Source organism: Dreissena polymorpha, chromosome 3 (genome assembly GCF_020536995.1).
Source record: "Dreissena polymorpha isolate Duluth1 chromosome 3, UMN_Dpol_1.0, whole genome shotgun sequence".
Classification (NCBI taxonomy): domain Eukaryota; kingdom Metazoa; phylum Mollusca; class Bivalvia; order Myida; family Dreissenidae; genus Dreissena; species Dreissena polymorpha.
The window spans coordinates 119,459,741-119,475,465 of record NC_068357.1 but is presented as its reverse complement, the minus strand read 5'-3'; the positions used below and the strand labels follow the sequence as shown (position 1 = coordinate 119,475,465).

The 15,725-nt window shown below is 34.6% G+C and overlaps 1 protein-coding gene and 2 long non-coding RNA genes across 8 annotated transcripts in view; 1 reads left to right on the top strand and 2 right to left on the bottom strand.

The window, feature by feature from the left end:
* The window catches only part of LOC127871207 (uncharacterized), a 617,936-nt gene that overhangs the window by 376,956 nt on the left and 225,255 nt on the right, over nucleotides 1-15,725 (bottom strand). The window lies entirely within an intron of this gene.
* Nucleotides 1-15,725, top strand: part of LOC127871217 (uncharacterized) — a 229,608-nt gene that overhangs the window by 89,412 nt on the left and 124,471 nt on the right. The window lies entirely within an intron of this gene.
* LOC127871215 (uncharacterized) lies at nucleotides 1,414-3,396 on the bottom strand. Its single transcript, XR_008045222.1, has 3 exons — nucleotides 2,929-3,396; nucleotides 2,261-2,371; nucleotides 1,414-1,641 (listed from the first exon to the last, which is right to left on the bottom strand). It is a non-coding gene; the product is annotated as an uncharacterized LOC127871215 (long non-coding RNA).

Sequence of the window (15,725 nt, the reverse complement as noted above, 5' to 3'; positions counted from 1 at the left end):
GTTTTCTGGGAAGAACCAGTACATAGTGTTTTTGTAAAGATCATGAGAACCCTCCCCAAGTAGGGATCAAACCTGTGGCCTCCCAATGGCTAGACAGGCACCATATCTACAATGCCACAACAAGATTATTAAACGATACAATTTATAAATAAATAAATAAATACTGTATATATAAGATTTATGTATTTCATGTATGCCAGGTCACATGCTGATGACACCAGTGTCGGTGATGGCAGTTCTGGAAGTGTCGGTGGGCAGGCATGTCCTGACGAGAATGAAATCTCCACAAATAACAAACAAGAGGGCCATGAAAGCCCTTTATCACTCCACTGCTGAAGAAAAGGCTGAAACAAATATTCTTGGCATGTGCAAATACTTAAATATTGGCCCTACCCGGGTGTACTTTGTCCAGGGTTTTCCATGGAAATCCATGGAAAATATGAGGCTGGAGTATTCTGACTAAGTTTCCAGCCTTTTCCAGCGTCAATATTTAAAAAAAAAGGGTGGAAAATTGTCCATGGTATGTGGAAATAGCCTGGAATAGTTTCCATGGTTTTCCAGGCTCCCTGGAATAATTACCATGGAACAATTTCCAGGGTTTTCCAGCCAGTATGGAATAAATACCGTCCGAATACTCCATGTAATCTGGAAAACCATGGAAAACCATGGATTTTTTTCCAGGGTTTTCCAGATTACATGGAGTATTCGGACGGTATTTTTTCCATGCTGGCTGGAAAACCCTGGAAAATGTTCCAGGGTTTTTCTTTGTTTAATATTCCATGGATGCCTGGTATAACATGGAAAATTGTCCAGCGTTTACCATGGTCACTGAATAGAAAAAGAAATTTCTGGTCTAAAAACAATATTCATGTATTAAATGAATACAATACTCGCAGCTTAAATAAATCATAATTTAAGGTTAGATTAAAACAAAACAAAAAATCAACATAATGCCTTAGTTTCTTCGATGTATTATTTTGTTCACAATTCATCAAAATATAACATCAGATTACAAATTGTGTTACATTTATTTAACAAATTATTCAGATCAAACAAGTGTTGTCTAATACATGCTTACAAAGCCTCTAGGTCCATTATCATAAATCAGGCCCTTACATAACAGAACAGGCCAACTTTAAAAGTTAAAAAGTATAATGCAACCTTAACAACATGTATTCAAAGTAACAAAATACAAGCAAGTCAAATAATATACAGTAACAATTCACGAACCCTGTACAAACAATATACAAGAAACAAAATGAAAAATTTAAGTTATTTTAGCTACTTCATGTTTGTCACAATACATGTAGCTGCCCATGAGCACAAGGATACTATTTTTCTCAGCTACTTTCACTTTAATGCAATTTAGGTGCTCAATTTCATTAAAATACTTTCATATAATTTTATTGTTCAAAGAAATTCAGAACATAATGCATGTACATGTATTACTTTCCAAGTGACAGTTTAAAATATAATTGCAAGTCTAAAACTTGTGAAGGCAGCTTAGTAAATTATAAGTACCCAGGTGGGATAAAATTACAGTTTTTAAAAACTTTTTTGTTAATTAGCTGGGCTTCAGTAGGTCGTGGATCTTTTATAGAACTTGTACTGCTGTTATACTGTACGGCTCCTGCATGATCTCTGAAAGAAAAACAAAGCAAACAATATTACAAGAAAGTCATAAGTTTTTTACATTCATCTGTAAAAGTAAATGTGCAGCAATCATATGATTGAATATCTATACTTCAATGCTCATTTATATTTTAATCTATTTTAGATATTTCATATCACTGCTCAATTCGGTACATCTGGCTTTTTTGTATTTGAGCGAACATTTACGATCCTAAGTAGTTAGCAAATATTTCTTTTCCATTTACTGAAATTTATTCTCTTAAAGTTTGCAAGCGGGCTTTAATCTACTTGCAAACAGGCAACCACACAGGAAAACTGAGACTTTCAAGTGAATAAATTGGTGATTTAACTTATATTTTTATATGACTCTCTTTTATTTTGAAATATATATTGTTGTTTTCTTAAATGCCCCAAAACGGGGTACACTAGCATGTATCTGGAAACTCAAACATATATAGGAATTTTATATTCAGATATTGCTATATGAAAGATATGCTAATTTGCTAATTCATATAAAAATAACCTGTAATTGAAACTAGACCAAAATATTGGATACCAAAAAGACAAAATACTTTCAGGTGGTTAACACTAAATTACTTATATGAGCCCGGGGCATAACAATATTTACCATGAATTTGTGGCCATGTTAGTCCTCTTGGTAAATGCGCCAAAAGAGCCGCTTTGCTGTCTTGGGTTATTTCCCTGCCAAACTCTGCAGTATCTTCCATCAACTGGTCAGCTACAGTTAAAGCACATAATGAAAATGTATATAGAAAATAATTCAAGTATTGTTTTAAATATTTAGTAAAATTGTCTTTAAATAATAACTTACAATGAAGTTAATACATCACAAAGCAAAGCATAACAAAATTTGTAGGTATGATTAGTACAAATTTATTATTGCTATAATTAGAATGATGTGTCATTCTATTGGTATGAAAATGCACAGTGAAACCTAAAACACAATGCTATTGGTTTAATTAATTTATTTATAAACATTAACAGCATTAATGAGCATTGAGTTCTCATCATGCACAGCACATAACTCCCTTAGCCTCAGTTCCCTAGCCATGCATTATAAACTTCCGATACTACATTCCAGCTTATTAATATCTCCACATAGGACTTCCTTTATCAAGCTGCAAACTGCACTTAGTGAAAATGTGTGTGACAGCTGCTTTTAAACTTCTATATTTGCCATACTTTTACCTAAAATGTCACATAAAAAAGGTCTACAATGATGACATAAGAAGAATAAATTTAAAGGAATATTTAGAAATAATGAAAAGCACAAACCTTCAGTTGTTGTTCTATTCCTAGACAGACTTCTGAAACACTTGTATGCATCACTTTTTAACAACATTTCATGTCACTTTCCAAATGATATCCATACATTATTATTTTAAGAAATTCTTGTTAATGGAAAAACTCATTAATTCTACTGTTTGTGAACATTACATTAACTTCATTTTAACAACAAGTTTAACCTGCAAGTTTTCTACAATACGCCAGAATTTCAATCTAACAGGTAAACTTTCTGTATTTGAACTCAGCCAATCAGAAAAGGCTGTGATATTTTATAACCAATAGATTAGCAGCAGACATATCTGACTCACACACAGGTTTATCAGATAGTTTGTTAATTGCAAACCTGGACTGTAGTTAAATATTGAGTGTGTATACACCTTGAACAGGGTTAAAGAATTTAAACTTGTAGACATTGCTTTGAAAGTTACTACTATTACTTCTACTACTAGTACTACTACTACTACTACTACTACTACTATTTCTGCAAAACTACTACTACTATTACAACAGCCACAACAACAACAACAACAACAACTACTACTACTACTACTACTACTACTACTACTACTACTACTACTACTACTACTACTACTACTACTTCTACTTATACTACTACTACTACTACTACTACTTCTACTACTACTACTATTACTACTACTACTACTGCTGCTACTACTGCTACTACTACTACTACTGCTTCAACTACTACTACTGCTTCAACTACTACTACTACTACTGCTACTGCTGCTGCTACTGCTGCTGCTGCTACTACTCCTCCTGCTGCTGCTGCTACTACTACTGCTACTGCTGCTGCTACTACTACTACAACTCCTGCTGCAGCGACTACTACTACTACTACTGCTACTGCTGCTGCTGCTGCTGTTACTACTACTACTACCACTACTACTACTACTACTACTACTACTAGTACTTCAACTACTATTGCTACTACTACTGCTACTGATGCTGCTGCTGCTGCTACTGCTACTACTGCTGCTGCTGCTACTTCTACTACTACTACTTCTACTACTACTACTTCTACTACTACTACTGCTGCTGCTGCTAATGCTACTTCCTTAACTACTACTACTACTGCTGCTACTAGTATTGTTATTATTATTTATACTACTATTGCTACCGTTACTGCTACTATTCCTGTAAATGCTAAAACAACAACACAATAATAACTGCTACTACTGCTACTGTCACTTAAATTTGCACCAATAGTATAATTATCAGTAGTTTAACTGCTTATACAACTTATACAACAACCACTTTTACTTCTACTCCTACAACATATTCTACTGCCAGCCTCAGCATTACTACTTCTACCACTACTACTACTACTATAACTACTACTATTTCTGCCCAAACTATGCACATTGTTTTATGTTTTATTCATATGTTGTGTAAATTGTTGAACTCTGATTTACTTTGAATAAAATGTGTTGCATTTTTATAAGTTATTTTCTCCTCTTATAAAGTCTAAGTTTTTTCCAGGGTCAGCTGAAAATGTTAGAGTCTTTTCCATGCTTAAAAAATTCTATGTTCCACTTTCCATGCTATCTGGAAATATTTTCCATGGTTATCCAGCCTTAATCCAGCGTTTTCCATTCCTTTTCCATGCTTTTCCATCCAAGGCTGGAAAATGCTTGGAAAAAAAGTCCACGTTTCATGGACATTTCTAGAAAAAAAGCCTGGAAAACCCTGGAAACTGTTTCAAATTCCAGGGATTTCCATGGAATTCCATGTTATACCATGGATTTCCAGCCTAAGTTCCATGATTACCCTGGACAATGTACACCCGGGAATTTAAGCACTTGTACACTTTTGTGACCCCCTGGGCTGGGTCAAATTTAACCTCAGGGGCATAATTTGAGCAAACTTTGTAGAGGACCACTATATCTCACTACATAAAAATGTGGTAGCCCTAGGTCCTAGAGTTAAAGACAATAATATTCTAAAAGTTTTCACAAAATAAGCAAGATATGAGCGTATATAATGTTCAATTTTGTGAACCGTGGGTCAAATTTGACCCAAAGGGCAAAATTTGAACAAACTTGGTATAAGAGGACTATAAGAATGATGTTACTGCATACCAAATTTGGTAGCAATGCTCCGAATGGTTTTTGACAAGAAGATTTTTTTTAAGATTTCACAAAATAGGCGCTTTATAAGCGTTTATTCAATTTTGTGAATCCCCAGGGCAGGGTTAAAGTTGACCCAGAGGCATTATTTGAACAAATGTGGTAGAAGTTTATTAGATGTCTATACATACCAAATTTGGTAGCCCTAGGCTCAATGGTTATGGACAAGAAGATTTTTAAAGTTTTCGCAAAATAGGCCCCATTAGTGTATGGTCAGTATTGTGACCCCCCGCGCAGGGTCAAATTTGACCCAAGGGGCATAATTTGAACAAACTTGGTAGAGAACTATAAGATGTCACTACATACCGAATTTGGTAGCCCTATCATGTTATAAAAAGACTTGTTGCATTCTTTCGCAAACTGATGAGTAGTTAAACGAACCTGGAACATTTAAGTCAAAACAAAAAATTACACAACGCGACTTAAACGAACCTTTGAACACAAATATATTCAAATAAGGGTAGAAGTGCCACAGCCTTATGGTTAAAAGACAGGAAGATTTTTTAAGTGTTCACAAAATAGGCACTATATAAGCATATAATCGATTTTGTGGCTCCCAGGGCAGGGTCAAATTTGACCCCTGGGGCATAACTTCAACAAACTAAATAAAGGACTATACAATATCACTACATACCAAATTGTGTAGCCCTAGGCATAATGGTTATGGACAATAATTTTTGTTTAAGTTTTCACAAAATAGGCATTATATAAGCATATGTTCAATTTTGTGACCCCCGGGGCAGGATCAAATTTGAACCCATGGATAAAATTTGAACAGATTTGGAAGAGGACTATTAGATGTCACTACATACCAAATTTGACAGCCCTAGACCCGATGGTTATGGACAAGAAGATTTTTAAAGTTTTCACAAAATAGGCTCCATATAAGCGTATGTTCAATTTTGTGACCCCCACGGCAGGGTCAAATTTGACCCCAGGGGCATAATATAAACACACTTAGTGGAGGACTATAAGATGTCACTACATACCAAATTTGGTAGCCCTAGGCCCAATGGTTATGGACAAGCCCTTTATAAGCTTATATTCAATTTTGTGACCCCCGGGCAGTTTTAAATTTGACCCCAGGGGCATATTGAACAAACTAAGAAGAGAACTATTATATGTCACTACATGCCAAATTTGGTAGCCCTTTGCCATATGGTTATGGACAAGAAGATTTAAAAAAAATCCCACAATAGGCCTTATATAAGCATATGTTCAATTTTGTGACCCTCGGAGCAGGTTCAAACTTGACCCCAGGGGCATAATTTGAACAAACTTGGTAGAGTACTATAAGATGCTACTACATACCGAATTTGGTAGCCCTATAGGCCCAATGGTTATGGACGAGGAGATTTGTTAAGTTTTCACAAAATAGACCCTACAGTACAGCCAAAGCGGAACAAACGTATTTCGCGATCCGCGGCGGCAAGGTGAAACGAGTCGATGCCGCATCAGTTGTTGAAGCCGCATCAGTATGCGGCGGCAAGTCGCATTTCGCCGCGAAACTTTGCATCTGTCCGCCGAGGCATGCCGCGATCCGCGACATGATGCTGAGTCGATGCGCATCATGAAATAAAATATCTTTTAAAAATTATTAGTTGCATGTAATTAACAAATTTTGAAATAACAATTATAATAATAATTACAAGAGTTCCGCGGTCGGAGATGACCGCATTGAAGCCGGATTTTTGATTTAAATGACAGGAAAGTACCTTTCGTGTTTTTGTCAATGCAATACTTAAATTACTGAAATATTGTTCAAAGGTCAAAATGAAATGTAAGTACTTTTCAAGGCATGAGCAAACCTTGTGTTATGTTTTGAATGCATGCATATACATGAACAACAATAACATTTAAGGTCACAAATATGAACTTGAATTGACAATTAGGAAAGTTTGATCTCAATTTTTTTATTAGCAAATTAGTAACATATTGTTTGAAGTTTCCATCAATTTCATTATCAAATGTAAGAAAATAAACTTAGATGAAATAATACTATTTATTGTTTTGCTTTCACATACCTACACAGAAATCCAGACAGCCTTATGATCACTCCAAAAGGTTTCTATCACACCAGTTCTAGCAGTGACCTTGACCTTAGAATGAATGACCTTGAAATGACCAGTGGTCATCTAAGTGTGCTTGCAAACCTTCATGTCAAGTTTGAAGACTCTATGTCCAAGCATACCAAAGTTATAACAATTTTAACATTTTAACATTTAAGGTCACAGTGACCTTGACCTTCAAATGAATGACCTTGAAATGACCAGTGGTCATCTGTTAATCCTGGCCAACCTTCATGTCAAGTTTGAAGACTCTAGGTCCAAGCATACCAAAGTTATACCATGAAATAAGAACTTTAACATTTTCGAGCACGCCGCCACCCTGCCCGCCCGCCCGCCCCCCCGCCCGCCCGACAACATCAATCTATAAGCCGAGATTTTTTCGAAAAAAATCCGGCTAAAAATCATAATAAATTTATTGTGCGCGGATTTTATTAGCATATACATGTAAGCATAGTTAATGTGTCTGACCAATTAAGTTTGTTTCCCGCCCGTAGTGTATGTATTTCACACATAAACAAGGTCACGTTATTATGTTTTCGCACATACAAGTGGTCAAGGCTCCAGCAAATGGTGGATTTATAAATTAATTGCATGTTGATTTTGTTATTATATTTAAGCTGAGAAAATTAGCAGTTTAAAGCCACATCAATAATCAAGACGGTGACGACGTATTTGTTGTTTTATTAATTATTAGCTTATTATAACTATTGTTTAAATATGCGTATATAAACACGTTTTATTTTGTTCATATTATATAGTTAATATGGCTACTAATTACCCGATAATCATGTATATTCCAGTTTTAAAGCAAATGCTGGTAAATATTTACAATACACAAACATTCTCGATATTTCCTTTAGTATCAAATACATTTTGGCATTTGTTACTATTTATAGAGATGATAAAATAACGTCTAATCGGGGCGGTTTTTTTCCACTTAACACGCGATTTACGCCTGACGTGATGTTCATGTATTAATACAACACAAAATACACCCAAAGTTTGCAAACGACGTTCTACATGTCTGCATAATTTTCGTGCGCTTTTTATGAAACTAAGGATATTTACGCACTGTTTATTTGACGCTAGAATTTGCCAAATGTCGCATTAGCATTAAAATTCGGAAGGGTGTTTCGGATTACAAATTTGATAATGATAATCGAACTAAACATTAACAGTTGCGTGTAATTAATTCTACGCTACACATACAGTCATGTATGTACATGTTGGTGGATATCTTTTCACTCGATCCACCGCGTACGTATGCGGCGGATTTACTCCGCGAAAGTACGCGAGGTTAATATAGACTCGGCGTCGTTGCGCGGATCGATGCCGAGTGCCATGGTGATACGCCACGTCAACACACGATTCGGCCGCGTACTTATAATCTGGCCGTGGCGTAGCCGCGGATTATGTTTGTGCCGCGTTGGCTGTACTTTATATAAGCAGATGTTCAATGTTGTGACCCCTGGGGAAGGGTCAAATATGTCCCCAGGGGCATAATTTGAACAAATTTGGTAGAGGACTATAAGATGTCTCTACATACTGAATTTGATAGCCCTATACCCAATAGTTATGGACGAGAAGATTTTGAAAGTTTTTACAAAATAGGCTTTATATAAGAATTTTTTTTATTTTGTGACCCCGGGGCAGGGTCAAATTTTACCCCAGGGGCATAATTTGAACAAATTTGAAAAAAGTTTACCTCAGGAACATTCCTGAGAAATTTCATCAGAATCATGTTTTATACTGGCTTGCCAACTTTCGTTTTTTTTAATTCTTTGTTTTTGACATCGATTGAATTTGGTGCCTACGAGTTATGTTCTGAAAAACTGAAAACTGTTAAGATTGAGAAGGGCGTAAAAAAAGTTGACCTGTTGATGAGTTTCAATGACATAAAATAAATAAACAAGTTATTTGAATTGTGATTCAACAAAATGAAAAAAAACCTCTTCATTGCAAGTACTGTATTGATAAATAAAACATTTGTTAATTTTTAATGAGTTGTATCTTTTCATTGTATTGTTGTTCTTTGAGTGCTATGTACAGTCACATGTGACAGTAACATATACTATCATATCACATATATCACAGGCCATATAAGTATAGATTGATATATTTATCACAACAGTCCATATTTATTTCCCAATTGATTAAAACTAAACAATTTGCCATGTGTTTATATAATGAACCAACAAAGACTTGAAGAATAATATGAAAATAGTTTTTATTGTTACTGTGCCCATATGAATTTATAAGTGTATTTCTTTGATGTCAAAATGAAACTCTTCAGGTATCTGTAAAAAATACTGTTGGAAACTTTCTTGGTTCATTATAAATGAGCATATATCTAATTACATAATTTTGCAGAGATTTCTAAAAATTATGGGATACAGAGATATTGCTCATTTTTAGAATTATCCACTTTTACCACAATTATTCCTAATTTTAATTGTATCTCTATTGATGGTTTTACTATATATATATGAAGAACAATGAAGAAAAATATTCATAATCCAAGCAATTTAATTTCACGTGATTAAATCAATTTATTAGTAAAAAGCATTAACATTAACCAACTGGAAATGAAATCAGAATCTTAAAGCAAGCAGACGAATAAGGCACTTACTTAATAAATTAACTCTTTTTGGGAGGCACAAAACATTTGATCTAGAAAGACATTCTCCTAGCAGAGTTGTCGTTCGCGCCTCAACGTACAACATCTCTATAGCGGGCTCAATTCCAGAAATCTTGGCGAACACACATCAATATAATTTTACGCTCTTTCATGGAAATATCTAGGACACCAAGCATAATATTTTATAATTACCTTTAAAAACTGCATATATTGTTAATTTATTGAGATATTTAATAACAATTAAAAGAACAATTTTCGTGCCCATTTACGCAGATGACATCACTCCGCAAAAATGTAAACAAAGGCCGAAATGGTGATGAAAAGCAAGTGTTAATCTACAAACACATTGAAAGTTTTGTGTATGTTTATGTTAAATGTGTAATCAAATGAAATAGCTAATTATGGGAACATATCGTAAGTTTGCAATTTGGACTGATAGATAATAATTATTTTTGATAATTAATAGTGTGTCATTGTATGAAGATAATGATCAATGTTTTTGTTTTGTTTTGTTCTGCTTATTTGGCTAGGCTGGTCTTGGTTATTGCTCTGTCATATATTTGTATACTACCATGTGCTTAATAGCCTCTTTGCCATGCTTATTTTATGTCTTTAATTGTCTTCATTAATTGACATGACGCCTTATCTATGATCGCTCCGCCCACTAGAATTGATCCACCAATCAGCGATCGATTAATCGGGCGCACTCGTTAGCAATGACCTGTCCGCCATTTTCTAGACAAGCTACATGTTTAGGTTCACTTTTATTCCAACGAGTTTCTTTTGTTTTCCTCTTTAAAAAAACGATTAAAAATGGTTAAACGGTGTCAATGGGGATTATGTAACTCGGACAATCAATATCCGGACAGATTAGTTGGTGACATTGAATTTATTTCGTTTCCAAAGCAGAAAAAAGATCTTGAGAAGTGTAAGAGATGGATAAAGTCATGCTGAAAATAAGGGATTTGACGTCCATTTCATCGTTATTTCCCCTAAAAATTCGGACAGAGTCAATGTACGGCTCATTAGCAAATTTTTTTCCTTGAATTCGTTGACGTAGAGAGCATCTATACGGCAAAAAATGTTCACCAAAATCATCGGGTATATCGCTTAACCGTATCATAGACATGTTCATCTGCATTACTTTATGAGAACTGAAACCCAGCATGAAGCCTAATTCATGCTGTGTTTTATTACTCTGATAGTAATGCACTTAATTGACATCATACATGTTATTTGAAGGTGACATGTGATATATAATCTTATTAACGGTATCTACACATTTGAACTCATGTGGTGTCACCAATAAACGCTTTTAATCCACACTAGGAGCTCGAATGCCTAGATCTCATTTTTAAACGAGTTTCGTTTATTTTGTTCGGATTAAAAAACGGAAATGAAATATGGCAAAAACGGTGTAAAAAGGGTTAATGCAACTCTGACATTTGTTATCCAGAAAGATGAGTTAGATGAATTAAATTTATACCATTTCCAACGCGGCAATGCGGTCTTGACAAGAGCGAGTGGAAGCTTCAAGAATTACCGAGATCCCCTTTATAGAACATTAATTTATTTCACAAACTTGAAATGTCGTATAAGCAATAACTAAGCATTATTTAGTATGTATTATGTCACGTGTGCATGTAAAATAATTCAGAATTTTGGTACCCAATTCGTGTAACTTTACGAAATCCCCGTTAAAAATCGCGTTTCTGTGTGTGTGTCAGAAACAAGTGAAAAACATTTTGTTATTATTTTAATAAAGACGTATCGATAAATGCTATTATAAAAGAGTTATTATTACTGATTTAGTTAACCAATAAATGCGGTAACTTCGGGGAAGTCGGTACCTGCGCGAGCGTCTGATATTGGTAGCCTTATTAATTTATAATAGCCTGACCGTATTCCATTTCGTACAACGCTAATTTTATATCAGACAATGTCCAAACTTACTGTGTTGTTTTTGCGCTTTAAATTATAGTGATTGATAAATGTCCCATAAGCAATGTTTAATATGATTAATATCACATTTATACGCAATAACATGTTGGATTGAGGTACCCACCCGGCGTCAGAAAGCGCGTAAAACTTCACCGAATTTCCATTGATAAAGCGCTATTTCGTGTCAAATACACGGGTAGGGGGGAATGTTTCGGTAATAATTTTGTTCATAACACGGGTAAATACCGGTGAAGTGTTAATTTATTGCAAATACCACCATTACACGTAATAACGGGTTCGATTTCGGTAAGCGCGCAAGCGTTTGAGAGCGTGTTTAATGTACCGACTTACCTGTTATAAATAGCTGATGTTCTCTTTAATCGTATATTTTTTGCATTTGCAGAATAACTAAATGGCATCAACCCCTTTACAAGTGTAATATGGTGTTAAACAAGTCCATAAAATCATTCAGAATATCGCGTAAATCTATATGCAGTCTATAGGCAAAGAAGCCATTTTGGTGTTAGCTTGTCTAGGTTTTCTTCCCGCTGAGCCACGTGATTAAGTGGGCGGAGCGATCACTAATAAGGCGTCATGTCAATTTGTAAGCTTACGGTTAAGATAAGCGCAAATCTCTCAGTTATTATTTATTATTTATTACTATTAGTTGCTTATCATGTTGCTTTATCTTTTGCTTTGTGTTGCTTATTTGGCAAGGCTGGTCTTGGTTATTGCTCAACCTCATATATATATATATACTACTATGTGCTTCTAAGGCCAGCATTTTTTTAATTATTTGTATTACAGCCGACCTGGTATTTTATTCAAAACTAGAAAAAAAAATTGCGGAGATTGCCGAAAGTGTTGTTCAAAATTTGTTTATAATACAGGTTGTTTCTTTGTGCCAAGTCGACCTGTAAAGCGTCAGCGATTTTCATTGGCTATTGCAGCCAATACCACAAGCTATTAGCCAATCGGTGAGTATTTAACAAATGATTTTCATATTGCATTTCCGAAATGACGGACATTAACAACAAAGAGACAAATGTAGCATATTTTAAAATCAAATTAATTAAAAACAGAGCAGAAACAATTTCAGTAAGAAAAGTTAATCTTCAGAACACCATTGTTGATATCATGCCCATATTATGTGATACAAAATTAAGAATAATTAGAGTTTTTGCAGAGGTGTCACCATCAATTACTTTCGGTGTGTTTAAACGATTTGGGTAGGTTTAATTAATGTGCGTATTTATTAAAATGTAGATCCTGATCTATTTTTATAGATAAAAATCAACATACTGAAAATGTCCAAGAAGTACTACTTCACGTTTCTTTATAATGAACATGAGGAATGAACCACAGGTACTTGCATCGATAATCCCATTCTCCACCCACCCATATATATTCTTTATTTAGAAAAAAGTTTTCAACACAGCTTCTGAAGAAAATTAGATTGGGTTCGGATGTCCGTATGTCCGTCAAAGTCACAAGAAAGTTTTAATTATATTTCTTAGCAAATTAACATGCTTATTATTCTACATTAACTTAAAACAAAACATTTTTTCCATATATTAAACTCTATAACTATTTTTATATCAACATTTTAACCATTTTCCCGGTACCTTTTGACCAAGTTACGTCAGTTTGGATCAGTTCATTTAATTGAATTTCTACAGAAGAAACCAAAGTTTTGACTTTCAAAATGTAATGAAAAAGCAAATGGAATTTATTTCTTAATTATTTGATCAGTTTTGTAAATCAGAAATACATCTTAATGTATTTTTCAAAAATGAGTTATTATTTAGCGGAAATATGATGTTCTATCAACTGTACATAATGTTTTCATACTGCAGGATTTGTTCTGCAGGGAATGCAAGTAAATTTATCACACCTCAGGCTCTGTTGATAAAATGTGCTCCATTGGTTCTATGTATTTGTTCCAAGGGTTATTATTATCTTCACTTTTATATAGCTCTCTCTGTTTATTATATATCCAAAACATGTTATTGCTGTTTCTCCTTAAAATAATACAGACAACACATTCCATAGAAATTTTCATTTGAACTTAAACTGTGAATAAGAGAGGAACAAAATAAAATGTGCAAAAGTTTACACCATTTTATTTTTTACTCCAGGACTCCGGGGTCACTGGTTCGAGCCCTGCTGCAGGCTACTTTTTTTCCCCTTTTTATATTATTCTATATTTTTTACTGGAGCTTTTTAGATCCAATATGTTTACATTTATCAATATAAAGCTTTAATTGACAAACTTCAAAACATGCCAAAATCTGTGAAAAGGCCCCTTTAATACTAAGCAAGCACTATTAATTTCTTTAGAAATGTTACTTCTGTGCTTGTTCAATATTTTGCTTTTAATGCTTTTCAGTAAAAAATCACAGGAGTTTGAAATTCTCTCCATGAAGCTAATAATCTAATGGCTAAATAATAAAAACTAGACCCCTATATACTAATATAGTATATAGACGTACTATATAGGGGTCTATTTTTATTATTTTGCCACAAGATTAGCTTCATGTATAGAATTTCAAACTCCTGTGGTAAAAATTATACACATAATTAATGCTCAAGCATAATACATACTGGGCATTTTAAATATACTATGGTATTTTATGTTTTGATGACACAGGATGAGAAAATTGTGCAGCCAGTCCGGGATTTTAACCAGGGACCCCTTGCTTTTCTGATTGAGCTAATGATATGCCAAAAAACATCTTCTGTTTATAGTAACAATCACTAAGTTCGTGCACTAACATTCTCTTCTGCCAAGCTGGAATTTTTTTGAGAATTCAAGTCACGGGGATCATTGTAAACCGGATCCATTCAAACCATGAACAGGTTATGTTGAGAATGGATTGTGCCATGGTCCCACATTGGGCACCAAATGTTGCAGGATGGGACAATTGTACAGCATGTCCGGAACTCGAATCTTTTACCCCTTGCTATCAGGGCCAGTGTCTAGGATTATGCTGTTTACATGTGTACAATTAATAAACATGTAGTTAATTTCTTGATCACTATTTATGGTTACCTGTAACCTGCTAATTTGGAACTGCCACCATCGTGCGATCATACTATTGGACATTAATCAAGTTCTGAGTAAATTGACTACCGTAGGTTTCCACGCATAGCGCGCAGTGTTTTACCTCCAATTTCAAATTAAAAAGCTGGTGCGCGCTATACATTGATACAACGCTATCCTGGCTGCTAAATTGGTAAAAAATATGTTGTATACGGGTAATCGTAAATAATCAAAATGGCCGCCATGTTTTTTTCCAGAAAACTACCACCCTATAATCGTACAGACTGAGGGGCCATTGTCGAAACAACAAGAAGTCGCTCCTGGTAGATATGAATGCGGTAGAAGAAGTTTTGGTATTAACATTTGAGAAACTAATTGACACTTGAGATCGTGAAGATATGCATGAGAACGTGAAGATATGCAATTACATTATGGGTGTATAAATATTGAACGTTGAACAGTGGTGTATCTCAACAATTGTATCCCTGTCTCCAATGCCACATTCAAATTAACTGGTAATGCCCATGCTTTCCCCGAGGAAAAATCACACGATGAACACTAATTCTTATTTTCTCACGTTTTTCACGAAATGCACGTGGACTATTAATCTTTTGCTAGAAAATTACAAAATTGTCAGAAAAGTATAGCGCTATGCAACCCATGCTCCTAATCATAATGACGCTTCCTATTTTGAATGCTTAATTAAGCTTTCCAATGCCCCGGATTATTGGATTGTGCAATAGAAAAATGGCGGCCATTTTCGGTCCGATTTGGTGGTTTTATTGTCTTTAAATATTTTTTCTCCATTTTTGCATTAAAAAAACAGCCTGCGCGCTATACACGGGAGCGCGCTATACGTGGTAACCTACATGTACATGTAGAATAGTAGATGATTGTTTCTTTGTCACAATGCTTAAAACTATGAATGTATAAACTGCAGTTCTAGG